This window comes from Emydura macquarii, unplaced genomic scaffold (genome assembly GCF_026122565.2).
Source record: "Emydura macquarii macquarii isolate MOO-44397 ecotype Brisbane River unplaced genomic scaffold, CSIRO-AGI_Emac_v2 contig_71, whole genome shotgun sequence".
Classification (NCBI taxonomy): Eukaryota; Metazoa; Chordata; order Testudines; family Chelidae; genus Emydura; species Emydura macquarii.
Window position 1 is genome coordinate 3,208,671 of NW_027130208.1, and position 26,862 is coordinate 3,235,532.

General features: G+C 40.3%; 1 protein-coding gene across 3 annotated transcripts in view; it reads right to left on the bottom strand.

Moving 5' to 3' along the window:
* The window catches only part of FHIT (fragile histidine triad diadenosine triphosphatase), a 939,636-nt gene extending 913,584 nt beyond the window's left edge, over nt 1–26,052 (bottom strand). For 2 of the 3 annotated variants that reach the window (XM_067541431.1, XM_067541440.1), the window contains exon 1: nt 25,973–26,052. The gene's annotated coding sequence lies outside the window, so the exon portion shown is untranslated. Of the gene's footprint in view, nt 1–25,436; nt 25,840–25,972 lie in introns of those variants that run through there. The other variant, XM_067541448.1, reaches the window with a different exon arrangement.
* Nucleotides 26,053–26,862: the final 810 nt, after the last annotated feature.

The following is a 26,862-nucleotide window of genomic DNA, read 5'->3' on the forward strand; positions in this document are numbered from 1 at the left end:
CCACTTATGAACCCAAAGTTACCATTAAAGATTTGCAGAAATCTCCAGATGATTGTCACAAAACATAGATTTCCACCACAGATAGCAAGCACTTTGTGCCCTGAACAATTTAATGTGGTGCACCACTGGATCTGTTCTTTACTTTTTGGAGTAATACTCTCATTTTGGCTCATTTTGGCTTTCATTAAATGCCTTTAAATCCCCACAGATAATAATAAGTTATTACACAGGTCTACAATTCCAAAGAAACATAAGAATAAAACAGCAAAATCCAAACTCATTCCTAGAATTATTCATTTTTTATTTTATAACAGCAAAATCATTCCTCCATAGTTCACTGTATCATATGGAAGTAATTCCCCATTACTCAGTTACTTTTTTATTATATTACAATGAAATATAAGCATGATTGCTTTATTAGACTATATACACAAACATAAGGAAGACTGATTGTATTATACAATAAACAGAAACAGGCCTGATAAAATGTACTTGAAAAAACTTTATTCCAAATGCACCGGTTAATCTGAGAGGCTTTGTTTCCATTATGTTATGGCTGAGTGTACATTTCTATCCCATACAATACTTTTGTTCATAATACAAGTAATTTGGGGCAAGAAGTTGACAACTGTGACTTTTATAATGCTACATGATAGATTTAAATTAAGTCTCTAACAGTAGACATTAATATGAAGATGGTCTTTACCCTGATCTAATATTTGATCATGAAAATACTTATTCATGCACAAAATTGCTTTGGCTTATCAAAATCAGCTGTCTTGAAGTGTGTACTTACTGTAACATTTTCATCCATTAGTGCTCCGCTACTCCAAAACTGATGAAACTGCATACATTCATGACATGTATAAGGAAATTCCCTATGTATGTCTAATGGCCTTGTCTGGCTACCAGCGAGCAGTAGGGTTGCTAGGTGTCTGCTTTTCAACCAGAAAGTCCACTCAAAAAAGGGACCTGGCAGCGTCTGATCAGCACAGCTAACCAGACACTGAAAGTCCGGTTACTCGCAGTAATGGGTCTCCACCACCAGGGGGCAAGAAGTGCAGCAGTTGCTTCTGGAGCCTGGAAGAGCACTCAAGAACGGCTCCAATGGAGAGAGGTACTAGTGGCTCCCCCACTCCGGCCCCAGTCATCCCTCTACCCCTAGAGCCTTGCTCAGCTGGGAGGGGGAAGGAGTGAGGACGGGGCCACGGGGGAAGAGGTGGAGCAGGGGTGGGGCAGGTTCTAGCGCTGTGTCTGGTTTTCAGAAATTATAAAGCTGGCCACCTTAGTAGGTGAAGATCAAGGTTCCCCTTTGCCTATTAAGTTCTACATAGCTAATGGTAAATGTAACCACATCTCAGGTCTCCACTTCTTATTGGCATATCAATTCAGATTAGCCCTCTGACCAAACCAAAACTACCTCCAAACTGGGAGGAACTAAAGTCCACTAAAAATTTTCATCCCTGGGTGCAGGGACTCACCATCTGGTTCCATGGATTCCAAGCAGCACACAACCCGAATTAAACTTGCCCTCCCCAAAGTCCTTCTGCAGGCTCCCTCTAGGCCTCTTTCCCCTCACTCCATTCAGTGCCTCTCTCCTGGTCCTTCTTCAGCTCCCTTGCAGCTGGCAGTCCCATTGCCAATGTCTCACCTCCTCACTAGAAAGGTCCATAAACACCTCCAGCTCCCTCCAGGTCTCTGGCTTTCCAGGCCAAACATCACTCTATCCTCTGGGTAAATCATCAGCCCCATTAGCTGTACCCTTAGGCCACAAAAACCTCTTGGCCCTTGGCTGCTGCTGTGCCTTTCAAGTCTCTCTATTCTGAGAGAAGAATATTCTCTATTCTGCTTTGAAACCCTGGCATGCCTTGCTTTGTATTCTACGGTCCCCAGTACAGAACCTTCTTGGAACAGTAACTCCCAGAATCCCTCTATTCTGGGCCAGAAGTTGGAACAGGAATGTACTGGATCTAAGTCTGCTCTTAAAGAGGCAGCAGCCTGTGTCACTGAGATTAGTGGAAACGTAGAATTTCTGATATCAGTAAAAGATGAGGAAAGGATTCTAGCTGAGGAGTTACTTTATTCCTTTTCTGGCCATGGAAGAGTAGACTACATGGAAACAAGTACGTCTGCACATAATTGTATCAAATCAGAAAATATTTTAAGTGAAAAATGACAATTTCTAAGAAAAGCATATCAAGCAAGTGACATTCATCATGTGAGTCTAAATCCATCATTTTATTGTTCAAAGACAGATGTATAAACTCACTAAACTCATTAAATATTACTAGTATATACTAGAGGCCCTGCTCAACCATATAAAGGTGAATTTTGTGTAAATAGCATTGGAAAAAAAATCAAGCTACATGATTCTCTCTTGTCATACACCAAATTCATACTCCTCAACATGAATTACTTGTCACACAACACTTGATAGGTACTCGAGAGAATCAAAGAAGCCAAAAAGAGGGCAGCTGAACACAGGGGGGGAAGGATGTAAATTCAGCACAAAAGTCCAGTTCACAAGTGAAAAAGAATATTGTGCACAATATATCAGGCACACAAATTAAAGGTACTTATGGATATAGTCTTAAGTCACATTGCCAGCTGGCACTTATGCAATAAGTAGCACATAGCCACACGGACACCAACATTGATACCACTATATGGAGAAATATATTCACAAGGTTTTTTTTTTAAATCTCATTTATTTGAAAAGTGAAGACAGATTCCCAACAGGGGCCTGTAGTAGCCACGTTCCCCATACTTATCTCTAACAGCATCCTACCTAGATAGTTGCCATAAACAGGGCTAAAAAATTTTACTTAAAATACACCAGCTTGGCGAAACAGAGTGAAAACTGTGTGTGCTGCCATAGCATCTGCATATTAAAGAAACAGTTGTGTCCTGTTTACTTTCTATTATCATAAAGCATGACATTATCAATCAACTTGCTATTTAATGTTTCATTTGCAAATGTAACTTGCTTTCATTCTGCCTTCTTTTTCTCCTAGTTTTTTTCCACTTTTTTAATTCCCTACAATTAGGCATGGCAGAATTCTTTTTTTTTTTTTTTAATTTAATTGATGGCTGATCCATGTTTTATGTTTATTTTTAAGCATTTTTTCCATTTTTATCAATTGATATTTTCTGTTGTGGGAAATTAAAGGGGCAGACAATAAGAATTATGACAGTAGGTCGAGGTCCAAGACGTTAAATCATTGTAACCATTAAAACAAAAGATGTCATCATGTGTCAAAATATGCAAAATAAATATCCTTAAATCAAACTCTAATAAGTTCTCAGACAACATTTTTCTTACTTTGCCTATCAGAAAGCTTTTATTATTATCAACAGAAATATTTTTCATTGGTTTGTTTATGGTGAAATTGACATTTACAGATAAAAAATCAAATCCTTTCAAGCCTACTTAGAATAGATCATGGCACATCTTTTCCTGAGATGATTTCAGTGTCTGTTTTCTTTTGTTTCTGTCACCCTCCACCCCAGAATATTCCCTTCTCTTTCCTTTACTGTTCTTTGCGTCTTTCACCATTTGTTCCTTGTTTATTCTCCTACTTCTCTTCCCCAAATACACTGACCTCGGTATTCTAGTCTCATGTAACTTCTCCCCTTCCTTTCTCTCCCACACATATATTAACTAAATATCGACCCCCCATCTATTTGCTCAGATCCTCAGAGACTGAAGTTTCAGATCTACAATCTGGAGCCAGATATAAAAGTTAGGGGGGAACTCACCTGTCTGGAGCAGTGACCACATAAGAAATTGACTCTTCTCTCAACTGCTAGAAAAAGGAAGGGTCATGTCCCTGAAGTTTGCTTGGAGGCTCCCCACAAGCCTCCAGCTACTGAGGGTCTGAAAACTAGTCCCATGGCATCCCTAAACCCCACCTGGCTGCTGGAAAGATTACCCCTGCTGGTGAGGGGTCTATTACTACTCTAGATGCATCTGGTTTTGGGTCCTCCGCTTCTGAGGAATAACTTCAGTATTTTTCTGCCATGTTCATAGCTTTGAATAGCTGCAGCACAGTGAGACTGAGCTGATTCTCCTCACTGAAACTGCTGTCTATCATGTTCTGAACAGCAGAAGCTAAACTGACAAGGCTCTGGACAATTTCCACCCCACTGCTGCAAAGCAAACCAAAGAGCAGCAGCAGAGACACTAGGGCTATCCACATATCTAGACAGGTAGCACTGTACTGGTTAACATGCAATTCACATTAGTTATCTTTGCAGACAAAGTACTAAAAGATTCTATTACCTTTCTTTAATTCTTTATTGAAGGAAAGCATGGATTCTGCAGGGGTTGAAAGCACTTGCCCAGAAAGTTCCCTATTCACTAAGGCCAAAATGTTGGCCAGAAAGTAGCTTTAACACCAAGCAAGAAGGCACAAAGGGGACTTACTGGGCAGCAACATAAGTACTTCTCCATCCGCTACAGGAGAGAGTTTTAACATGTTCTGCAGCCACTATTCTCCATCCTCTGATAAATATTTCACTTGCATTACATATCTTGCTTCTTTGCCCCAAAAATTGGGAATTCTTAGGATCACTCCTTTTTAGTAAAATACAACTGAAAACAGGTTTTCAGAATGGAAGTGCCACAACAACCATAACACAGAACTACCGACTCTCCCAAACTGCAAGAATGATACCTTTTGATGCTATTTACAAGGCCACAGTCACAGTTGGTTGGCTCACAACACAGAGTAATTATACTGATTTCATTTTCCAAGGAGAGTTGTAAATAAGAGTATAAAGAATTTTAAATACTAAACAATACCTGGAGAGTGTCGCTGACAATTTCCTGGTGCAAGTGCTGGACCAACCAACTAGGGGCCGTGCTTCTCTTGACCTGCTGCTCACAAACAGGGAAGATTTGGTAGGGGAAGTAGAAGTGGGTGGCAACCTAGGCAGCAGTGACCATGAGATGGTCGAGTTCAGGATCCTGATGAAAGGAAGAAAGGGGAACAGCAGGATACGGACCATGGACTTCAGAAAAGCGGACTTTGATTCCCTCAGGGAACTGATGGGCAGGATTCCCTGGGAGGCTAATATGAGGGGGAAAGGAACCCAAGAGAGCTGGCTGTATTTTAAGGAGACCTTATTGAGGGCACAAGAGCAAACCATCCCGATGTGCAGAAAGAATAGCAAATATGGTAGGCGTCCAGCTTGGCTTAACAAAGAAGTCTTTGGCGAACTTAAACGCAAAAAAGAAGCTTACAAGAAGTGGAAGCTTGGTCAGATGACTAGGGAGGATTATATAAACACTGCTCGAACGTGCAGGAATGAAATGAGGAAGGCCAAAGCACAATTGGAGTTGCAGCTAGCAAGGGACGTGAAGGGGAACAAAAAGGGTTTCTACAGGCATGTTGCCAACAAGAGGAAGATTCGGGAAAGTGTAGGCCCCTTAAAGAAAGAGGGAGGCGACCTAGTGACGGAGGATATGGAGAAAGCTGAGGTACTCAATGCCTTTTTTGCCTCTGTCTTCACAGACAAGATCAGCTCCCAGACTGCTGTACTGGGTGGCACAGAATGGGAAGGAGGCGAACATCCCGCAGTGCTGAAGGAACAGGTTCAAGACTATTTAGAAGGATTGGACATTCACAAGTCCATGGGGCCGGATGCAATGCACCCGAGGGTGCTGAGGGAGTTGGCTGAGGTGATTTCAGAGCCATTGGCTATTATCTTTGAAAGCTCGTGGCAACAGGGGGAGGTCCCTGAGGACTGGAAAAAAGCAAATATAGTGCCCATCTTCAAAAAAGGGAGGAAAGAGGATCCGGGGAACTACAGACCGGTCAGCCTCACCTCAATCCCTGGAAAGATCATGGAGCAGGTCCTTAAGGAATCCATTTTAAGGCACTTGGAAGAGAGGAAGGTGATCTGGAACAGTCAACACGGATTCACCAAGGGAAAGTCATGCCTGACCAACCTGATTGCTTTCTATGATGAGGTGACTGGCTCTGTGGATGTGGGGAAGGCGGTGGATGTGATATACCTTGACTTTAGCAAAGCTTTTGATACGGTTTCTCACAGTATTCTTATCAGCAAGTTAAAGAAGTATGGGTTGGATGAATGGACTATAAAATGGATAGTGAACTGGCTAGAGCATAGGGCTCAACGAGTAGTGATCAATGGCTCCATGTCTAGCTGGCAACCGGTCACAAGCGGAGTTCCCCAGGGGTCGGTCCTGGGGCCGGTTTTGTTCAACATCTTTATTAATGATCTGGAGGATGGGGTAGATTGCACCCTCAGCAAGTTTGCGGACGACACTAAGCTGGGGGGAGTGGTAGATACCCTGCAAGGTAGGGATAGGATACAGAGTGACCTAAACAAACTGGAGGATTGGGCCAAAAGAAATCTAATGAGGTTCAACAAAGAAAAGTGCAGAGTCCTCCACTTAGGAAGAAAGAATCCCATGCACAGCTATAGACTGGGGACCGACGAGCTGGGCAGCAGCTCTGCAGAAAAGGACCTGGGGGTAACGGTGGATAAAAAGCTGGATATGAGTCAGCAGTGTGCCCTGGTTGGCAAGAAGGCCAATGGCATATTGGGCTGCATTAGGAGGGGCATTGCTAGCAGGTCACGGGAAGTGATTATTCCCCTCTATTCGGCATTGGTGAGGCCGCATTTAGAATATTGTGTCCAGTTTTGGGCCCCCCAATACAAAAAGGATGTGGAGAAGTTGGAGAGAGTCCAGCGGAGGGCAACAAAAATGATTAGGGGGCTGGAGCACAGGACTTATGAGGAGAGGCTGAGGGAACTGGGCTTGTTTAGTCTGCAAAAGAGAAGAGTGAGGGGGATTTGATAGCGGCCTTTAACTACCTGAAAGGGGGTTCTAGGGAGGATGGGGCTAGGCTGTTCTCGGTGGTGGCAGATGACAGAACAAGGAGCAACGGTCTCAAGTTGCAGGGAGGGAGGTCTAGGTTGGACATTAGGAAAAAGTTTTTTACTAGGAGGGTGGTGAAGCACTGGAATGGGTTACCTAGGGAGGTGGTGGAATCTCCATCCTTAGAGGTTTTTAAGCTGCGGCTTGACAAAGCCCTGGTTGGGATGATATAGCAGAGGTTAGTCCTGCTTTGAGCAGGGGGTTGGACTAGATGACCTCCTGAGGTCCCTTCCAACTCTAATATTCTATGATTCTATGACTTTAACAAGCTTTAAAAGCCCTAACCAACATTTTAGCTGTCTTGCTAAATTTGTGCTGACTTAAGCATTTATCATTAAATACTTCCAACTATTAAACTACCTGTAATACCTTACTCAAAAGACTAAAATCTTACACACCTGCTTTTGAGGAAGTATTTAAAATTAAGTAGATTATATAAATTCTCATTTGTCACAGGTAATCTCAAAAAATGTGTAATTTTTGGTAGTCGTTAGAATCAATAATCCCTCAATCTATATATTTTAAAATATTAAAAGTAATTTGTCTCTGGATCATTTATAGAATTATGAATGTACATACTATACTCAATTATTTCATATACAGTAGGGTTTGATGTACTGCATGTATTGTACTGTTTTATTACATTATATAATTGTCTTTCTTTATATTTTAGTATAACAAAAGAATCCATCATGGAAAATATTCAACATCCTAAGTGAACTCTGAGAAAGAGAGATGTTTTTATGTAATTTAAATCTTATCCATTACATAATTCTTAAAATATAATTGTTTACTTGCATTGGTTTTTAAATATTTCTTTGATCTCATACATTAATATTCATTAGTCTTCTGATGTTGGACTAATGAGATTCCTAAGTGTTTATGAGAAGCCATTTAAACACTACATTATGAGATTTTTTCTAATTCATATATCTGTCTTCAGTATTAGCAATAATTTACTGTTATGTCTGCATTCTTAAGCATTTTCTTTAAAACTTCACAAAGTTCTATTCTACACACTGTAAACAAAGGAAGCACTTGAACCTCAACAAAAACTCTGATTGATCAGTCAATTTACAGCACTATCACTGTGTAGTTAAAAGGGGGACAGCATAAACACATAATGCATAAGGAATGAATGAGTAATGCTCATTGTAAAAGTCTCATCTATTTCCTATGTTCAACATATATTTTTCATGTTTATGGTAGAACACCTTAAAAAGTAAACAAGGAAGAATGTGGTCTAGACATAGCTCTCTTAATTCCTGATTTTACATGCGACTTTCACAAAAAAAACAGTGTCCTGTTGCTGAAATAAGAAAATACCAGCTCACGCGCACGCGCGCAGACACAATATAATTTGCATTTGCTATGTTTTATACAACTAATTATTATTTTTTTTAAATAATGTAATATAATGCCACCACTACCCAGAAACGGAAACACTGTACAAAAATTTAGGGATAATCAGGTTCAGCAGACACAATCTACTGACTTTGTAAAAGCAGTGCTGTGATCTCTTAGATTATAGGGTAACATTTTTATTTAGGTTTTTTCTCATTTCCTTCATATTAAATTTTAATCAGTACAGAATGTTGAGAATAAGACAAAAGTTCTGTTTCCTTCATTAAACATGTACTATTCTATTCCTGTCTGTAGCTCCTCCCCCCCTCCCCCCAATATATATTATACATTATGTTTATTAAGGGACTAGTCAAGTTCTTCTCTAAAACAGTGTGGTATTTCTCTAAGCTCCTCCATTCTGAGACACTTGCCAACCCCTTCTTAATCTATTTAAAAGACTTGTGCTGTGTCAATGTGTGTGTCCACAAGGTCTAAGTCACACTGATGGAGGTGCATAGTGAAAGACATATAGGATTGGATGTACTGTATGAAGGAATAGGTGACTGTGTGTTCCTGTTAAATTAATGCCCTACAAACTCACACTGCCATTAGAGTTTTGCCATTGACTTCAACAGAAGCAAGATCAAGCCCAAAATGAAAGTGCTTACTTACAGTACAAGTAATTTAAGTAGTGAAGTTCTATCTTCCTACATCTAATGTAATGTATGCAAAGGTAATTAAAATAGGTGTATATTAAATCTGAAAGAAATACTGCTATTTCAGAAACAAGCATCTATGAAACCAGCGCCAGGAACTGCAATTCTCTATAAATAATCACAAGGTTATTTCATAGAAATATCATCCTTTGTAAAAGAGAAATGAATTGGACCAAAACCTTATGTTTGTGAAACCAATGGCACAGCATTCTTATTGGTTTCAGTGGGACCAGGATTTGTCCCACAGTAAGAACACAAATAGATGTACACAATACTCACATAGTGTTTTTATAGTCTGGGATTTTGATGACATTTTACTTGAAGGTTTAAGATTTTAAAGATAATGTTTTCAATTTTTTTTCTGCTTTGTTTTTACATAAAAAGCAATTCCAATTGGATACTGTCCAGGAGAACTCTCTCTTCAAGGATTCCCCACACCTGAAAAATAAAGTCTACAGCACTATGAAATAACCTCCTGGTTAATACAGCCGTGCAAGATGTGCCTAGAAAGTGAAGCTATGGTACTGTGTGGTATAAGTTCAGTCATAAGTGGGCCAGAATGTACAAAGCCACACTCAACTTATCCCACTCCCTATGTTCATATATATATGAGACACCAGTGTAGTATAGAAGTGTTACTGGAATGAGTGTAGAATAGCCCCATAACTAAAAAGGTCGACCATTCGAGGTGTTAAGTGCCCTTAATTCTATGACACTTGGCACGTCACTCAGCACCTTGCAGGACTGGACCAAAGTTACAAGCCACCATATTTTACAGAAAAAGTTATTTAGACATTTCAGAAAGTTTCCAAAATTTTTATGGGTACCAATTTTTCTGCCCTTCCATCTGTAACGTCAGGCTGTCTGACAGTAGCCAAATTGTACATTTGGGAAGAGAGGAAAATTGTCACTAATCGACTTTAGAAACTTAAGTATTATCCAAGGCAGCTTTTATATACCTAACACTGCATTCTGCAACACATGCTGCAATCTACAGAACTAGAAACAAAAGCCTTACACTACTGAAAAATGAGAGCGGAACTGCAGGAGAAAGCATCAGTTGTTAGCCTTGATAATTTGAGATACTGAACCTTAAGCCCTGCCCCCGTTCCAAGACTAAACAGCGCTCATCCTCTCCAAAGATCAAGGTATGTTCTTTTCTCTTTTTCTTACCTGACCTAGGTTCAGCCTAAAACTCTCGAATTGCTTATTCTGATATTCAAAAGAAAAAAGAGATGCAGCTCCTTAACTGAAACTAAATATTTTCTTTCCTATAAACGGGAGCCAGAATAATTATCTAATTTTGACATTACTGCAAAAAAAGTTCAACCTTCTCATAAAATGTGCATTAAAAAACATTGTCTTTTGATAAGTTCTTTACTTTATGCACATTCAGCTAGTACAGTCTCACATCCTGCCTCATTCAGATTTCATCTCCCACCAGACAAAGTCAGCTCAAGGGAAAAGACGTAATGTCAAAATGGTTTTGATCTATGACAGAGAAAAATCTGCTCATCAATTTCAGCAATAAATACAATTTTCAAAGTTAATGTAAACTTTACAAAATGTATTAATATTCAACTAAGGATCCATTACTGTTATCTTGAGAGTCTCTCTCTTCATTTCCATGACTTGTTTTTATCATTTAAAAAATATAATCAATGTCATGTGATTTCTACCACTCTTTAATGCTAATGTCAATGTAGTGTAAAAAGTCTTGTGACTGTCATTGTTTTTTACGACAAAAATGCAATTTCTTCCTCCTCCCCAGATATCCAGAAATATATATTTAACAGAGGCCCAGTTTCTTGCCGATTGTTATTAGTTTTGTGGCTGAAAACTGTAATTAGCCATGCTTCACTGACTCATACATGAGTCCTTTTGTGGTTTTATTATTATTCCTCCTGCATGTTGATGAACACGACTGTTGTATATTCTCAGGGATTTTCTTTATACCTTATTAAACTACCAATGACAAGCCAGTAGTACTGTACATCTTTCAAATAAACTATTTTAGCTAGAAAAATGTAAACCTGCAATATGTAGAAAATAACCCTCCAAAATATGTGAATCCAACACAGTTAGTGCTTCCTTTGTGCTTCCACAATATATAATTAAAAATAAATAAAAAACATTATGAATGCAATTTTAGTATATATGAGAGTTCACTGTTTTAAGTAAATTTCATCACAGAAATTTCACTGAGAAAAACAAACCAGTAAGTTATTTTCATTAGTAGCAAGGGAAACTAATAAGGGTTACCAGCAATGAAAACCTTACTTCTTTAAGTTCCAAAAAAAACCCTCCTCTCCTGACCTTTACCGAGCTCGAGATGTATATGTATGCAGAACAAACAAAATAATTTCAAAGCAAATTCATTGAGTGCACCCAACCTTTGAAATAGCAGATAATTTTAATCAGATTTGTCCAATGTTAATCTCTGTTTTAACCAACACCTAGCCACAACTTAAATATCATAAAGAGAAGCATGACAGAGCTATTTAAGAAAAAACCCACAACATTAAAATACAAGCATCTTGAAATATTTTTAGAGTCAGTCGAGAGGTCTAAGAGTCCTGGGTGCAAGAATGAATTCTCTATCTCCCCAGGCATATGGTAAAGGTTATGCAATAGGGCTTCAAAGAGAGGTGATGACAGACAAACACACTTCTACCAGCTGAGTAATGGAGTAGGGACTGGCCTCAGAGGAAGTTGTTCTTTCCCCTCATTGCAAGACATTGCAGCTGTCCAAATATATATAGTTTTAAAATGTACTCAGCAGTTCTTTCCACACTTTAACCACATTGAGACTTTCTGTTGTGATGCTAGGCATTACAGCCTGTTTGTTTGTGCGTTACAAAGCTAACGAGATTTAATACGATGTCTCACTCATACTCCCTAACAAGCAGTTTCGAATGGTAAAAATGCTGGTTGCAAAGATGAGAATAAGGAAGCTCAGAATCAAATATGAGCTAGTCTTAGGTGCAATGAGCTGCCATAGAAAGAATATACCCTCAGGTTTTAGAGGAGAGAGGTGTACTCTGCAAAAATGAAGCCTCATCTTTGGCAATGGAGTAGCAGAAGCCAACTTTTCAACCACAATTAAATGCCTAAAAAACCTGATTACATATAATAAACTTATTTTATACTGGATAAAATGTAACCTTAGGGCTTGTTTTTCAAAGCAATGTGCAAACAGAAAATTCCCACATTATCGGTATTACTGATATTCAATGACGATATAAAAAGGAGAAATAATGTGGAAAGTGGCACACGCTCTAACAGAGATTCAGAAAGTGTGTGCTCCCTTCATTATCTAACACCTTTCAGTTATGGTGAGAATGGGGCTCTAATGTACTTGAAAAAGGGAGCAAGATGGGGCAGAGGATAAAATACAATTAACAAACTAACAGCATCTTCAAAGCACTGGGAACACTCAGTGGAGTGACTTGGGTTCTTGTATGAAAAACAGGAATGTGGGTGGAGTAATGATGCATCAGTATGAATTTAGTGTCTTTAACTGGGCTTAACCACTCCGTTTTTTGGCCTGTGACTGGCTGAAAGTACTTTTTTGTCACACAATGCACTTTAATCTGAAAACATTAGTTCAAATCATTTCTAGATTACATGGTTCTAAACCTATAACTTATTTGCCTCCACAATACATAGGAGATTAATTCTACAGAACCATTTATCCCTTCAAAATAGCCTTGAGGAAAGCATAAAAGTAATAGTTTAAACTACATAAAGTTGTAGCTATATATTTCTCACAAAATTCAATTTTATATATTGCATGTTTCCTTGAACTAGCAATTTTCACTAGTTTGTGACTTTTATTTTTAGAACTACTGTAGTTTGGCCCAATTTAAATCATGGAGTAGGGTGAAATAAGGCATTTCATGAAACATACAGCCAATTACAGTATAAAATGAAGATGGATGGAAGCCCTTATTTTCTGAAGTGTACCCTTACCTGTCCTACATTTGATCTTAAAATACAAAATATTTCTTCATTCATATTTGCCTTTAAGATGGTATAAAAAAACCCTGGGAAAGAATATTTCTATAAACAAGTTCAACAAAAGGAAAGTAGACATATTGCTGTTCTCCACTAGCAACTTCCATGAATGGTGGGGAGAAAGTGAGCAAGGAAGTGTTATTTACTCCTTCACATAACACAAGAACCAGGAGTCACCCAATGAGCTTAATAGGCAGCAGTTTTAAAACACAGAAAAAGAAGTACTTCTTCACACACACAGTCAATGTGAAGGCCAAAACTATAACTGGATTCAAAAAAGAATTATTGGAGGGTAAGTCCATCAATGGCTAAAAGCAGCTAATTATCAGCAATGCAACCCCATGCTCTGGATACCCCTAGTCTCTGATCACATGATAATTGCTATGTTTTGTTCATTCCCTCAGAAGCACCTGGCATTGGCCACTGTTGGAAGCCAGGATACTGAGCTAGATGGACCATTGGTCTGACCCAGTATGGCCATTGTTATGTTCTGTTGACATCACTGGCTGCTGAGTGTGTATTTCTGAAGGTAGAATTTGGCCACATGATCCACGTAAGCCTTGTGAAGCGATGTAACATTTTTTGACATAGGCTTCAAAATGAAAAAGTAGTAGAGGAAAATACATAAATCCTCTGAAAGTGAACATCAGTGGCAGCTATTGTGCTTCAGGGTCGAATCACAGAAAAGATGTAGCATGCTTTTCAACAATTAAAAAAGGATGGCAGTATGGTAATCTGATTCAATCAGTTCTTCTCAAAAGTCTTTATAGAAATGTCTGGATGAAAATTCAAAGACCAAAAGGTCCACTTTATGCTTTGTACTAACTACAGGCAATGTATGTAAACCAAGTTATGAGTACAAATTTGAAACAGGGTCTCAAGAAACTATTTTCCTTTTTTCAAGAGTCTTCCACATTTCTGGGGATCCATCCCCATGTCAATTTCCTCTATTTTTTCCCTAGTTTGCATCCGTATGCTTGCATACAGACCTTCCTGCCACCATCCTTGGAAATAACATCAGTCTTGAGAAAGTGATGGGTAATATCTCCATTAACCAGAGGGCTACTGGCGAATAATACACAGCAGCACTTCATCTAGGTCTTCTTAATCCCTACTGACAGCCCGGAACTGAAGCAAGATCGCCCACACAACAGTGTAGATTACCATTAGTTCATTGGCCTATACTTTTCATGTAGTGAAGGCATAATTAGTAGTATATATTTGTATTACAGTAGTGTCTAGAAGCTGCAAATGGGTAACGTCCCATTGTGCTAGTCACTGTACTGTCACATAGTAAAAGACATGCCCCAAAGCACTTACAGCCTTCAGTTCCAATCCTGCATACACTGATGTATGGGTTTAATTTTAAATGTGTGTTTGCAAGATTGGGATCTAACATATTAAGAGAGCTTTTGGAATCACATGTCTATGTAAATCCTATAACAATTCACCTTTAATTAATATGCAATAATGTGTGTACTATGATGACCCCTGATGAAAAATTTCAAATCAGACTCCCACTACCCAAAACAATGAAATTTTTAAAATAAACAAACAGGAGAGGGAGTTGGTCTTATAATATTTTAACCTGAAGGGGAAAGTTTCCCACACCAAATGTGCATGTGATCATTTTAGGAAAAAAATTTAACTTGAAAGCACACAAAATCATGTGGACCTATCCACAACAGCTCAGAAAGGGACAGCACTTACACTCTCTTTACTTATAGAATAAAGGAACAATCATTCTTTCCCTTCTTCTCCAATCTTTGTCCCACCAGTATATACCTTCCTCTCTACAATGTATTTCCCTGTCCTCCCTCCCATTAACCTCCTTCCTCCTCATCCACCAGTCCTTCATGTTCCTTGGAAGTAGAGAGAGGGTGTCCATTTTTGAAAGAGCAATCTGGCTAGATTCAGTCCAGCCCTGCCTTATTCCAGCAGGCCTGAGGACAGACAATGACAGCACTCCAAAGACATGCAAAGAGCTTTTAAAAGGGCCACAGAAGATTAGCTTCAGTTTTCACCATGAGAAAAAAAAATGTTTTAAATTAACCAGTAACTTTCTTGCAACCCAGCCGCAGATCAAGCCATTTGCCTGTTTCCTAAAGATCTGTCTAAAACATTGCATAGTTAACACATATTACATAATTTAAATTATTTTTAAAGAGAAGGCTTTACTGTTCAGATTCACAGTTCATGGACTAAAGGCTAGGTTAGCAGCCCTAGGTCCTGATTCAGCAAGTTATCTAAGCATGTGAATACTTCCATTGAAGATAATGAGACTAGTCATATGCTTAAAGGCAGGCAAGCGCTTAAGGACTTTGCTGAATCAGACCCTAGAGGCCAAGCCTCTTTCTCCACCAACCAGGTGGAACATGGCAAACAGCAGTGCAAACTTAACCCACTTTTAGACACTACTGATATGGATCAGGCAGCATTTATGTAAAAGTGAGCCTGTAACAGGATGTGTGCCACACCCAGGCCATGAAGGGGTTAAATGTGGGCCTGAGGGGGACAATTAGGGTATCTGGCTGCACCTGGATGGACAGCTAGGTTTAAATGAACAAGAGGGTCAATTGGGCCAGGGTATGGTGGATTATAAAAACAGGAAGTTTGCAACAAAAAGAGGCTGCAGGGACAAAGTATTCAGTCACTCTGGGAGCAGAGAGGAAGAGAAGTGAAAACCCAAAAGGGAGAATAAGCCCTGGGGTTCTAGCCCCAGAAGAAGGGTCAATCCCAGAGGAGTTGTGTGGAAATTAAGCCTGAAAGGGCTAAGGCAGGAAGAAGCCCAAGGAAACTTGTTATATGGTCCCTGATCTGGAATCCAGTGTAGCGGGTGGATCTGGATTCCCCTACCAGCCACTGGGAAGTGGCACAGGAGCATTGGGGGCACCAGCTGGACAGATAGTCTGGAAAGACTATTACCCCAGAAGGGGAGGAATACTATGACTTAGACAGAGGGCTAAGAAAGGAAGATGAAGCACTGCAACTCCTGAGGAGAAAGAAGAGTCACAGAGCAAGAGTGAGAGGATGAGCCAAGGAATCACAAGAAGAGGGTATCTGGCTGACAGAACTAATCCCCAGACATGGCCAGGAGGTAGTGCTCTAGCAGTGAGTAGAGCTCCCTGTGACAGGGTCATACTCCACTTAAAACGTTGGGTTTCAACCTGCTCACAACAGTGTAAAATTTGGCATTCAAGTTGAATATGAACAGATTATATAGTATATTGTTAATGGGATAAGGAAGTAATCTAGTCTCCCTTTAGACTAATATGTACATATGGAAGCCCATCAACTTAAGCAGCAAACAAAATTCCTACTAATTTTAGCCAGAAACTTTCAATAGTAATTTGCAGCAAACCTGTGTGCTTCCACTCCTGCACAAACAACTTTGTATCCAACCTTTAAAGTTTCAGATTGTATGAAAGATGAGACTAACAGACATCTACCTTCCTGACCACTGGGATAAAAAAAAAAAAAACTACAGGTTACAGCCAGAAGCCTCATAAAAAAGGGATGAGAAAAGTGTGGTTACTGTATACTTAAAGAAATTAAAAGCTAATGTTTTCAAAGGTTAAAATTAGAAATACTTATTAGTTGATTGGTATTTTACAGTATCTTCTAAAAAAATTACACAAAATTACAGTTAAGTAACCTTAACTGTGAAATTTCCTAATAGCATGTTTGGAAGTAAAAGGCTGTAGTCTCTAGTCCTTATTTGACAGAATGTTGTCAGTGGGAGTTTTATCTGAGTAAGGACTACAGGATCAAACTCTTAGCTTCCATTTTGCATGAGAGACTATTTTTCTGTTAGTGGAGGGTCTGATCCTGTTAAGTGCATAATGTCTCCCACCGGGACTGAATCCTCAACTCCCAAATGTTACAATGATAGTGGAAGGCATTCAGCACCTTGCAGAAATGGGAGTTAAATATGCATTTTGAACACACCTCTAAATATGATCCTGAAGTTTGCATGTTAGTGGTTAAGATTTACTGCAATTTAATCATCAATTTAAATTATTTCTGAATCCTTATCACATCTGAATATATCAACATGAAGTTGAAGCTACTGCTCATTTAAAATTAGAATTTCTCCCATTACGTATTTTTCCATTACAACAACCTTACTGGTACCACTGTTTACTAATTTAGTTCTTTTTACTATCGCTCAAGGCTATGAAATGCTTACCATATGCTAGAAAAAAAAATTATATTATCCATATCATTAAAAAATGTTTATATAAAAGTTGTCTCGGGTAATTTTAAAAAATGAACTGCAGTACTGTGTTGAACTGCACTTTCAATGAAAACCATGTTCAGTCAATAGTAGCTCTTCCCCCTTCCTTTGCCGTCTCAAGATTTGCCTTTTCAATGTGACCTACCAGACAACTTAGATCAAAGAAATCCAGGTTAGGCCTAGTTAATAGTTAAAATTGCTTTTACTTTTTAACCTCCTGTATTTTACAAGATTGGCAATTAATCACATTTTATTGCCGTCACCAGATAACAACACTAATTACCAAAGGGAGTGACTTGAAAGAGCACAATGTTAACTAATTTTTGTGCAAAAAGATATATACATAATGTTTGTCATTTTAACATTCTTATAAACTGTCAGTTAAAGAAAATTTGGAATAAGAAGTTTCTAGTTTCTCAATGGCAATATAAATGTTTCTAATGTACATTTGGAGTAACAGATTTTTTAAAAAGTAAGTTCTGCAGCAAAACACCAGGCTGATAGATGTGTACAGAGGTATGAAACTGGAGAAGTGCCTCAATCAAAGGTACTGCAAGGTTTAGAGTTCTTTAATATGATAATAAAATGTGCATTATAGAAAACAGTAATATTTAATTATATACAATATTTTATATGTATACACACACAGAGGATGTTAGGAAAGGCAGCATGCTCAGCCCATTTGGAGCAGACTCAAGTCTCTGATATTACTGGCATAGGAAAATTCACTCTCACCATCAACAATTACTACACTTGTGGAAACCTGATTAGGGGGGCAGAAAATCATTATTGCTGCCCATATGCAACAGCTTTGCAGTTGGGGATGTGAATTCCTAAGGTGGAACAACCATAATTGTTATCTTAGGTCCCTGCTGTAACTATCATGAAATCACTTTAAAACTATGGCCAAAAGCAGAGATTTCATTAGCTATCACTGTCATTGTTCCTGTGTCAATGCCCATTTAATCCAGACATATATAAACTTCATGATGTCAAACCTAATCATCTTTCGACTTGAAAAATAGTTGAGTAGTTGCAGTTTAAGTTCCTTCAAAGGGCATGCACCACAGTTTTCCTCCATCATTTCTCAGGGCTCTTATGCTTCAACTTCATCTTCTTATACATGGGAGCAAAACCTCAGCTGGTGTAAGTTATCGTACATCCAGGTTACACCAACCAGGGATCTGTCCATGATCCTTATCTCATGACAACTGGTAAATTTCTGTGCATCGGTTACATGGCCTATCAGTTATAAAGATTAATAAAATATAAACAATCAGAGGAAAAATATTTATAAAATTCAATGACTAATTGTGCCCATGTAGAATGCTCAAGGACAATATCTTAGTTAAGAGACAATTTACAAACACTAATTGCAGTTTGCTCATATTTTAATTGTCAAATATACCTCAAGTACTTCATAACAGACCTATTAAGACATCGATTATTCATACAACATTTTGGTTAAAAAAAGGAAATATTGTAATGTATTCTGGGTGAGAGTAAAAGAATCATAGAATATTAGAGTTGGAAGGGACCTCAGGAGGTCATCTAGTCCAACCCCCTGCTCAAAGCAGGACTAACCTCAGCTATATCATCCCAGCCAGGGCTTTGTCAAGCCGCAGCTTAAAAACCTCTAAGGATGGAGATTCCACCACCTCCCTAGGTAACCTATTCCAGTGCTTCACCACCCTCCTAGTAAAAAACTTTTTCCTAATGTCCAACCTAGACCTCCCGCCCTGCAACTTGAGATCGTTGCTCCTTGTTCTGTCATCTGCCACCACCGAGAACAGCCTAGTCCCATCCTCCCTGGAACCCCCTTTCAGGTAGTTAAAGGCCGCTATCAAATCCCCCTCACTCTTCTCTTTTGCAGACTAAACAAGCCCAGTTCCCTCAGCCTCTCCTCATAAGTCCTGTGCTCCAGCCCCTAATCATTTTTGTTGCCCTCCGCTGGACTCTCTCCAACTTCTCCACATCCTTTTTGTAGTGGGGGGCCCAAAACTGAACACAATATTCTAAATGCGGCCTCACCAACGCCGAATAGAGGGGAATAATCACTTCCCGTGACCTGCTGGCAATGCCCCTCCTAATGCAGCCCAATATGCCATTAGCCTTCTTGACAACCAGGGCACACTGCTGACTCATATCCAGCTTTTTATCCACCGTTACCCCCAGGTCCCTTTCTGCAGAGCTGCTGCCCAGTTCGTCGGTCCCCAGTCTATAGCTGTGCATGGGATTCTTCCTTCCTAAGTGGAGGACTCTGCACTTCTCTTTGCTGAACCTCATTAGATTTCTTTTGGCCCAATCCTCCAGTTTGTTTAGGTCACTCTGTATCCTATCCCTACCTTGCAGGGTATCTACCACTCCCCCCAGCTTAGTGTCGTCCGCAAACTTGCTGAGGGTGCAATCTACCCTATCCTCCAGATCATTAATAAAGATGTTGAACAAAACCGGCCCCAGGACCGACCCCTGGGGAACTCCGCTTGTGACCAGTTGCCAGCTCTAATTGCCAGTCCTCTAATTGCTGGCCTACTGAAAATAGAAGGTTCCTTCTGCTAATGCCAGTTAAATAAGTTATTCTGTTGCTCAAATGGTAGAGATCTTTCCCTCCCCATCCCCTGAAGGTGCATTTATTCAACTAGTAATTGTGTTCAATGTCTATAAGAAATGGATTATTTAAATTGTTGATGTCACTATTTGCCCCAAAGTATCTAAGTTTTACAGTGTATGTTTCACTACTTATTATACTGTGGGAAATATTTGGGAGGGAGCAGATGTACAACAAGTAGCTTCTTCTCAGAAAAATACAACACTAGAAATGGCTTATGATTTGATTGCTACTGGTATCCTTACCATACACTCCCAAAACACTGAATCTCAAAGACTCTGTGCCTAATAATAACAGATGACAATCAACTGATATAATAGAATGCTTCTGTTTACTATGTATCTTATTTATTTAAAGCTGGCTTTCTGATCTGAATAGTCAATTTAGATAACAGATTTATTTAAGCACATGGCTGTAGACTTTCTTTTCATGCATTTATAGTTGTTACCAAAAAAATCTAAAAATATTAAGTTAGAAAAATGTGAAAACTTCAGAGGTAAATAAAAATATTGCACATGGAGCTAACCCTTTTTTCTATTTATTCATTTTTTCAAAAAAAGAAGTCTATCCATACCTCTAACATTGAAAAAAATTAAAATCTTATCCAAAATAAGCCTCATCTGGTTCTTCTACTCCTTAGAGAGCGAAAAAGTACTAACATGCACTCTTCTGTCCTAAATTAGTCAAAGTACCTAGCTAACACATAACCCCTTAATCAGATTTCATGACTACTGCTGCCTGAACACCCAATTAATATTAAGAATGTTCCTTATTTTAAATCTAGAAGTTGGCATCTTATCTACTAACTGCAAAAAGATCATGCTGACTTTCACTATAAGGTACCAAACACATTTTTAACCCACCACCTCACAACATACAGCTTAATTATTTACAATACAATTGCCAAAAATATGCTCTTGTGCCAGTTCAATACTGAGAAACTAGCATGTAAACCTTACAAATAGTGTATTGAACTATCAGATTCCTAGCTACACTGGACTCTCACTAAGCAAAATGCAAATCCCACATGAAGATATTAGTTAACACTATCTTTTTATAAGGCAAATGATTATCTTTATAAGCCTTTAATGCTAACAACCAAAAAAACCAGCTGTTGACCTAGATGTAACAGCATTCAACAGATAAATAAATCAAAAGCAGTAAGATAGTCAACTTAAAATTCACATAGGTGAGAGTTTTCATGGTGATTTATACTAGACTGTGTTTATGGCCATTTTTTGTGCAGGTGCACCCAATCACTACAGGTTTCCCACAGCAGAGACTGACTATGTTGATTATACAGTACTGCTTGCTAGTTCCTTATTGACCAAAGAAGTGCTCAAAAACCAACCCTCTGATTTTACTTTTTACTATCTCTTCCACTGAATAACTACTTTTAAGTGTCAATCATGCTAGGTGTGTTTGCAATAAGCAGCACACATTTTCCTGAGTGATATTCCTTCATAGATAGAAATCTGATTGAAAATATTTCTGAATATTGCATTTAGTAAAAACTTAGGGGTTGTTATCTTGGATGGGGGAGGGGATTCTCTCCTTGGGACTGCTGGTGACCCTTTCCACTGTCTCTCCATCCCAGCCGGCTTCCTGCAAGATTACTCTACAGACCCCATCCACCAGGAACTCCTGCAGAAAACTTCATGCTCCTTTCAGGATTACACTCAAACAGGCCTTAGACTAGAGAATTACATACGAGCTGGGTTCTTTTCATTGATACAGGAACTCCTGCAAGAGCATTCAAACTCCCTGCAGCTCTCCAGCTCAACTGAACTACTTGCTATCTTTGATGAGGACCAAGTAATCATCTAGCTATTTCTTGATCCTTGCCCTCAGAGAATCACCTGGAAGTCAGATGGTGGGACTAGACCCTATTCCCTTTAAAAAGCCAGCCAACCTGTGGTACAGAGTTGCACTAGAACTAAGTTTACTATAAGTAGCTTTTGCTTCACTAGCAACCTTCCAACCTTCATATACAAATCAGCTTAGTATTAAAGACTTATTAGCCCTAATAGGGAAAGTACTAAACACAACAGTCCTATCTATTTTATGTTTGTGGAATTATGTAACAGTAAAAATAGTATACTATGTAACTTTAGGAAAACCCAAAAATAAATGAGTCAATTCTCCAGTAAACCCTTAAAATACATCATGTTTCAATGTGTAAAATCAGTAGCAAATGCTGCAAAAATATGTATAATTTGTGACCTGATCAAAATATAAGCTAAATGCACACCACAGTGGTGGTGTGGCGGGGGAGGGACAGGGGGTTAAAGAAAGCTCATATTATACAATTTAATGTGCATTCAGAAGAGAACATGTTCAGCAATAAACAAGGACCCATGAAGAACAAATCATGCCAAGCAATCTTGATCCCCATCTGACAAAGTTGTCAGTAAAGTAGGGAAAGAGACAAGATGAACATAATTTAGACTGTAATAAGGCTTTTGATACAGGTGCTAATCTTAGGCCTTAGAAAACTAATAATTAAATTATTAGGAGAAGCTGAAGGAACTAGACTTGTTCAGTCTTCAGAAGAGAAGAATGAGGGGGGGATTTGATAGCAGCCTTTAACTACCTGAAAGGGGGTTCCAGGGAGGATGGAGCTAGGCTGTTCTCAGTGGTGGCAGATGACAGAACTAGGAGCAACGGTCTCAAGTTGCAGTGGGGGGAGGTCTAGGTTGGACATTAGGAAAAAGTTTCACTAGGAGGGTGGTGAAGCACTGGAATGGGTTACCTAGGGAGGTGGTGGAATCTCCATCTTTGGAGGTTAAGATGCAGCTTGACAAAGCCCTGGCTGGGATTATTTAGCTGAGGTTAGTCCTGGTTAGTCCTGCTTTGAGCAGGGGATTGGACTAGATGACCTCCTGAGGTCCCTTCCAACTCTATGATTCTATCATTAAATAAAAAAATATGCAATCCTGTTACAAATGTTGTAAGAGACTACAAAAATTCTGAAACTACTCTAACAGTCTGTATATGATACCTCACATGACACCTTTTAGATATTGTTGTCAATCTCTGTTAGGTGTAATGAATATTTGTCCTGACAAGATTCCCTGACACAGAGTAGTGAACTATCAATGAGCCACTGTGTCACAGTACCCTAACAACTAGGTCAAAAGGAGGACCTCCTCTTACTCCCTCCCACCCACCTTTGTAGTTTCATGGGGGCTTAGGTGATCTCTAAGCATACCTACTCGATCAGGACCTGCACACAATTTAGGAATAGAAACTCCCCCATCAGCATAATAAATCCACCTCCATGAAAGAGGTATCTATGTGAGCAGGAGAAGCTGTCCATACTGGTGCTTAGGTCAGTATAAATAACATCGCTTGGAGGGGTAGCTTATCCACACGCGAGAGCAACATAAACTATGCTGAACTAAGTGTAGTGTAGACCTGGCCTTAGAAAGCCAAACTGGTTTGTGAATCTCTTGGTGCTGGCAGGAATTAGGCACTCAGTGAAGTGAAATTATCACTTACAAGACAGCAGGTTATACTAGCTCACCCAAGTAATCTTTTCCAGGCTTATCTATATTTCTGATTTTCACTTAGCAAAATGCATCGGCATTCCAACTAAGGGTTCCTTAGCGCCATAAAGTGAATAAAAGGAAGAGGTATGGATAGAAAATACTCAAACAAAAGTGAATTCCTGTATTTACTGAATATTTAAAACGCTTACAAAGTATACTTTTCATTTCCTCAATAACAAATGAAACACTAAGCATGTAAAAATTATATTAATAATAAGTCAGTAGAGACTGCAAGCATATTTTCGAAGGACTGTAAAAGTAAGTCATTTGTTGTCTAGTACACGTTTAGATTCATTTCTCCACTCAGTTCGTTGGAAGTTATGCATGTAAATCCTTATGCAGATATAAAGAAACAAACTTGTAGCGTTTATACTTGTATAGTAAGCAGAAACATCTGAAGAACAGACTCTGCCTACAACTCAATCATTCACTTAAAACCACCTGTGTAAAATTACCAATTAAAACCTGCATTATAAAACACGTTTTAAGGAAAGTTTTAAAAGGGACTTAATTAGATCCCACATCAAAACTTCCACACACTCAAACAACAGTTAATGTTGGCTGAAATTAATAATATTCTATAGGAGAGACCTGTCTAAATAATATCAGCTGTGATTTCTCCACGAAAAAAATACCCATGCTGAAAGAAGCAGCTTTCACAATATGTGGCAGAATTGACAAGTGAACTAAATTCGGCTTTTATGAGCACTCCAAACCTACCATTCAAATGAAAAAGAAAAGAAAAAAAAGCAGTGTCTATGTGGAATTTCTTTTCAGCACATAGAATGCAACTTTTAAAGAACAGAATACTGCTCAACTATCATTCAAGGAATATTTAAACCACCGCTGAATATCTTAAAATGCATTGGAGGGGAATATGAAAACAGGTTATGAAATCAAGGGAACTACTTTGTGTTGGACATAGCAGACATCTTGCCCTGAGGAAAAAAAAGTGAAATACTTAATACAAGTTTTCTATTAGGCATTTCAATGATTTAATTTTAAATTAAATGGCCAAGATCCTACCACAGAGAAATAATATTCTGGAATGTCTTATTTAAATCACTGACATCAGCTATTTGAAAATAAATTACTAAGAAATCTGCCTTCAGGTGGGGCACATGAAAGAATAATTGCGCACAAAGTGAACTGTATAGATACATGCTTAAGAATGTTACAATTTAAGATTTTTAATTATATTACACACTATATCTAATTGTGCCAAGAGTTACACCTAAGCCTCCCTTTCTCCATCCAGTAACTATGACTTTAAAATGAATATCACACACACACACGTTAATGGTGTTATTTAAACTAATCCCATCACAAAACCAAGGTCAAAATGACCAAAGTGATTTTACTAACGGATTCCTTCATCTAAGTTCTTATGAGTTTCATATTAATTTCCTAATGGGGTTATTAATAATTTACAAATGAGAGAAATTAAATTTGTACTCCATAGAAACATACCATCCTTATAAAAAAAGCATACACTACTATTGCTACCCATATTTTCAAGCTGCCACTCAGTCCACCCACTACAGCTTTTTTTCCCAATTACATTCTTGAGAGTTCATATTTAAGGAGCTATGTCAAGTCTGATTGATTAGCTAAGGTTTATAAAGCACTCTGAAGCTATAAAGAGCTATTATTTTATACCCACGTTTTAATTTAAGTGTCTGTAACATGATGAAGAGATTCCACTGGATTCTAAATACGGCACCTAGGCTGGGGAGGGGTGTGTGCGTGTTTAATTTGTTCCCCCGCCGATGACAATGCAGAAAAACGAGTGCGTTGGTACCGCAGAAATACCAACACATCTGCAGTACCCGTGTGAACGCTCCTCTCCCGGGGGGGGTGTCTGTCAGTCAGATGAAAGCATCTTTGTGATGCTGAAGCCGTGGAAAAACGGCCACGCAAGGTGACTGTTCACTAGTATCTGCCCGGGGGGGGGGGGGGGAGGGGGATATATTTAAACTTCTAAACGTTCTTCCCAGACGTTAAACGAGGCCCGGCCCGCCCACGAGCGCCTGCTCTAGCCAGCCACGCGCACCTGCCGCTACGGGCGGCGGGACGAGGTCACTCCGCGGCGATGCGACCGGCCCCGGCCGACGAGCCCAGCCTGGCCCGTGACTCGGCTGCTCCGAAGAAGGAGGAGAGCCCCCGGTTCGGAACCTGCGGCGGGGCAGGACCGGAGCGAGCCCAGCTCGACTCGTCAAAGACGCCGGGCCAGCAGCGCGCTGAGCGCCGGAGGGGCCGCCAGAGCCGCCCGCGGCCTCGCCCCGCGCCTCACCGACTCCCGGCTCCCTGACCCCTCCGCCGCCCCCGGCCACGACGAGACCGAGAATGAGCCAAAGCGCGCTGCCCCCCCTCCAGCCCGTCCCTGCCCCGGAGCTTTCCGCCCTTCCCGCACTGTCTGGGGCTGTCACTGGGACCTAGCGGCCCCCGACTCCTCCCCTCCCCCACTCCACTCCATTCCCCTTCCGCCTCCCCCACCCGAGCCGCTCCGGAGCGGCCGCTGAGGAGCAGGGAGTCAGGGTCGGGGCTGGGAAAGGGGGGGGGATGAGGGAAAACAAAATGGAGACTTACACTGCGACTGCTCTATTTGCGCGTGCGCTAAGCCGGGATGAGGGCGGGAGGCGCCGGCGCGCGCTGACGTCAGGTAGCCGGGACTGGCTCCGTAGAAGTAGCGGGTGTGGTGTGGAGTCCCCGCCTGGGTGCCGTGGCCATGAACAGCACGCATGCGCAATGCGGCTGTTCCTTGAGGCAGTGGGGGGGGTAAAGAGAAGCGTTCCCGCTCTTTTCACTGAGGGGCTCCGCCCTGACCCTGGGAGTGGGTGGTCTGACAGGGCTGTCTAGGGGCAGTATTGAGGAGGCAGGGTGGGGTGCTGGGCTGTGTCTGACACTAGTGTTGCCTCACGCAGGCTTGCCAGCCCCTAGGCTGGGCCAGAGGCCTCCCAGAATCACATCCAATGAAACCCCAGGACTGCGCCCCACTGGCATGGGCTGCCATGTGCCAACCCCCAGTACAGAGGCTGGTGCAGCCCCCAGGAGCAGCCCACCATCACCCCGTCTCCAATGCCCTGGGACAGCACTAACACAGACACCAAGAGCCCTGCATGCTACCATTGAGCCAACACTGCCTGTCCCTCAGTGACACCACAGGCAGCACCCTCGTCATCACCCCTCTCCGATGCAAACGTGCCACTCCTCAGTGTCACCATCACAGACACCAAGAGCCCCGTAGGCTGTAACGGGCGCCATTGAGGCCCACCACAGAGGCCACACTGTCTCTCACTGAGACCAGAGATGATGTCCATTGTCACCCATCCCCGCTGCATGCAGTAATACCCCTGCTGTCATGCCCCTGGTACCAACGCCATTGCCCTTCAATTCTATTCCATATAGGTTCTTTTACCACATTCATCACCTTGGTGTCTCAGCTTTTCACTAACACAGTAAGCAATGTGACTGACATC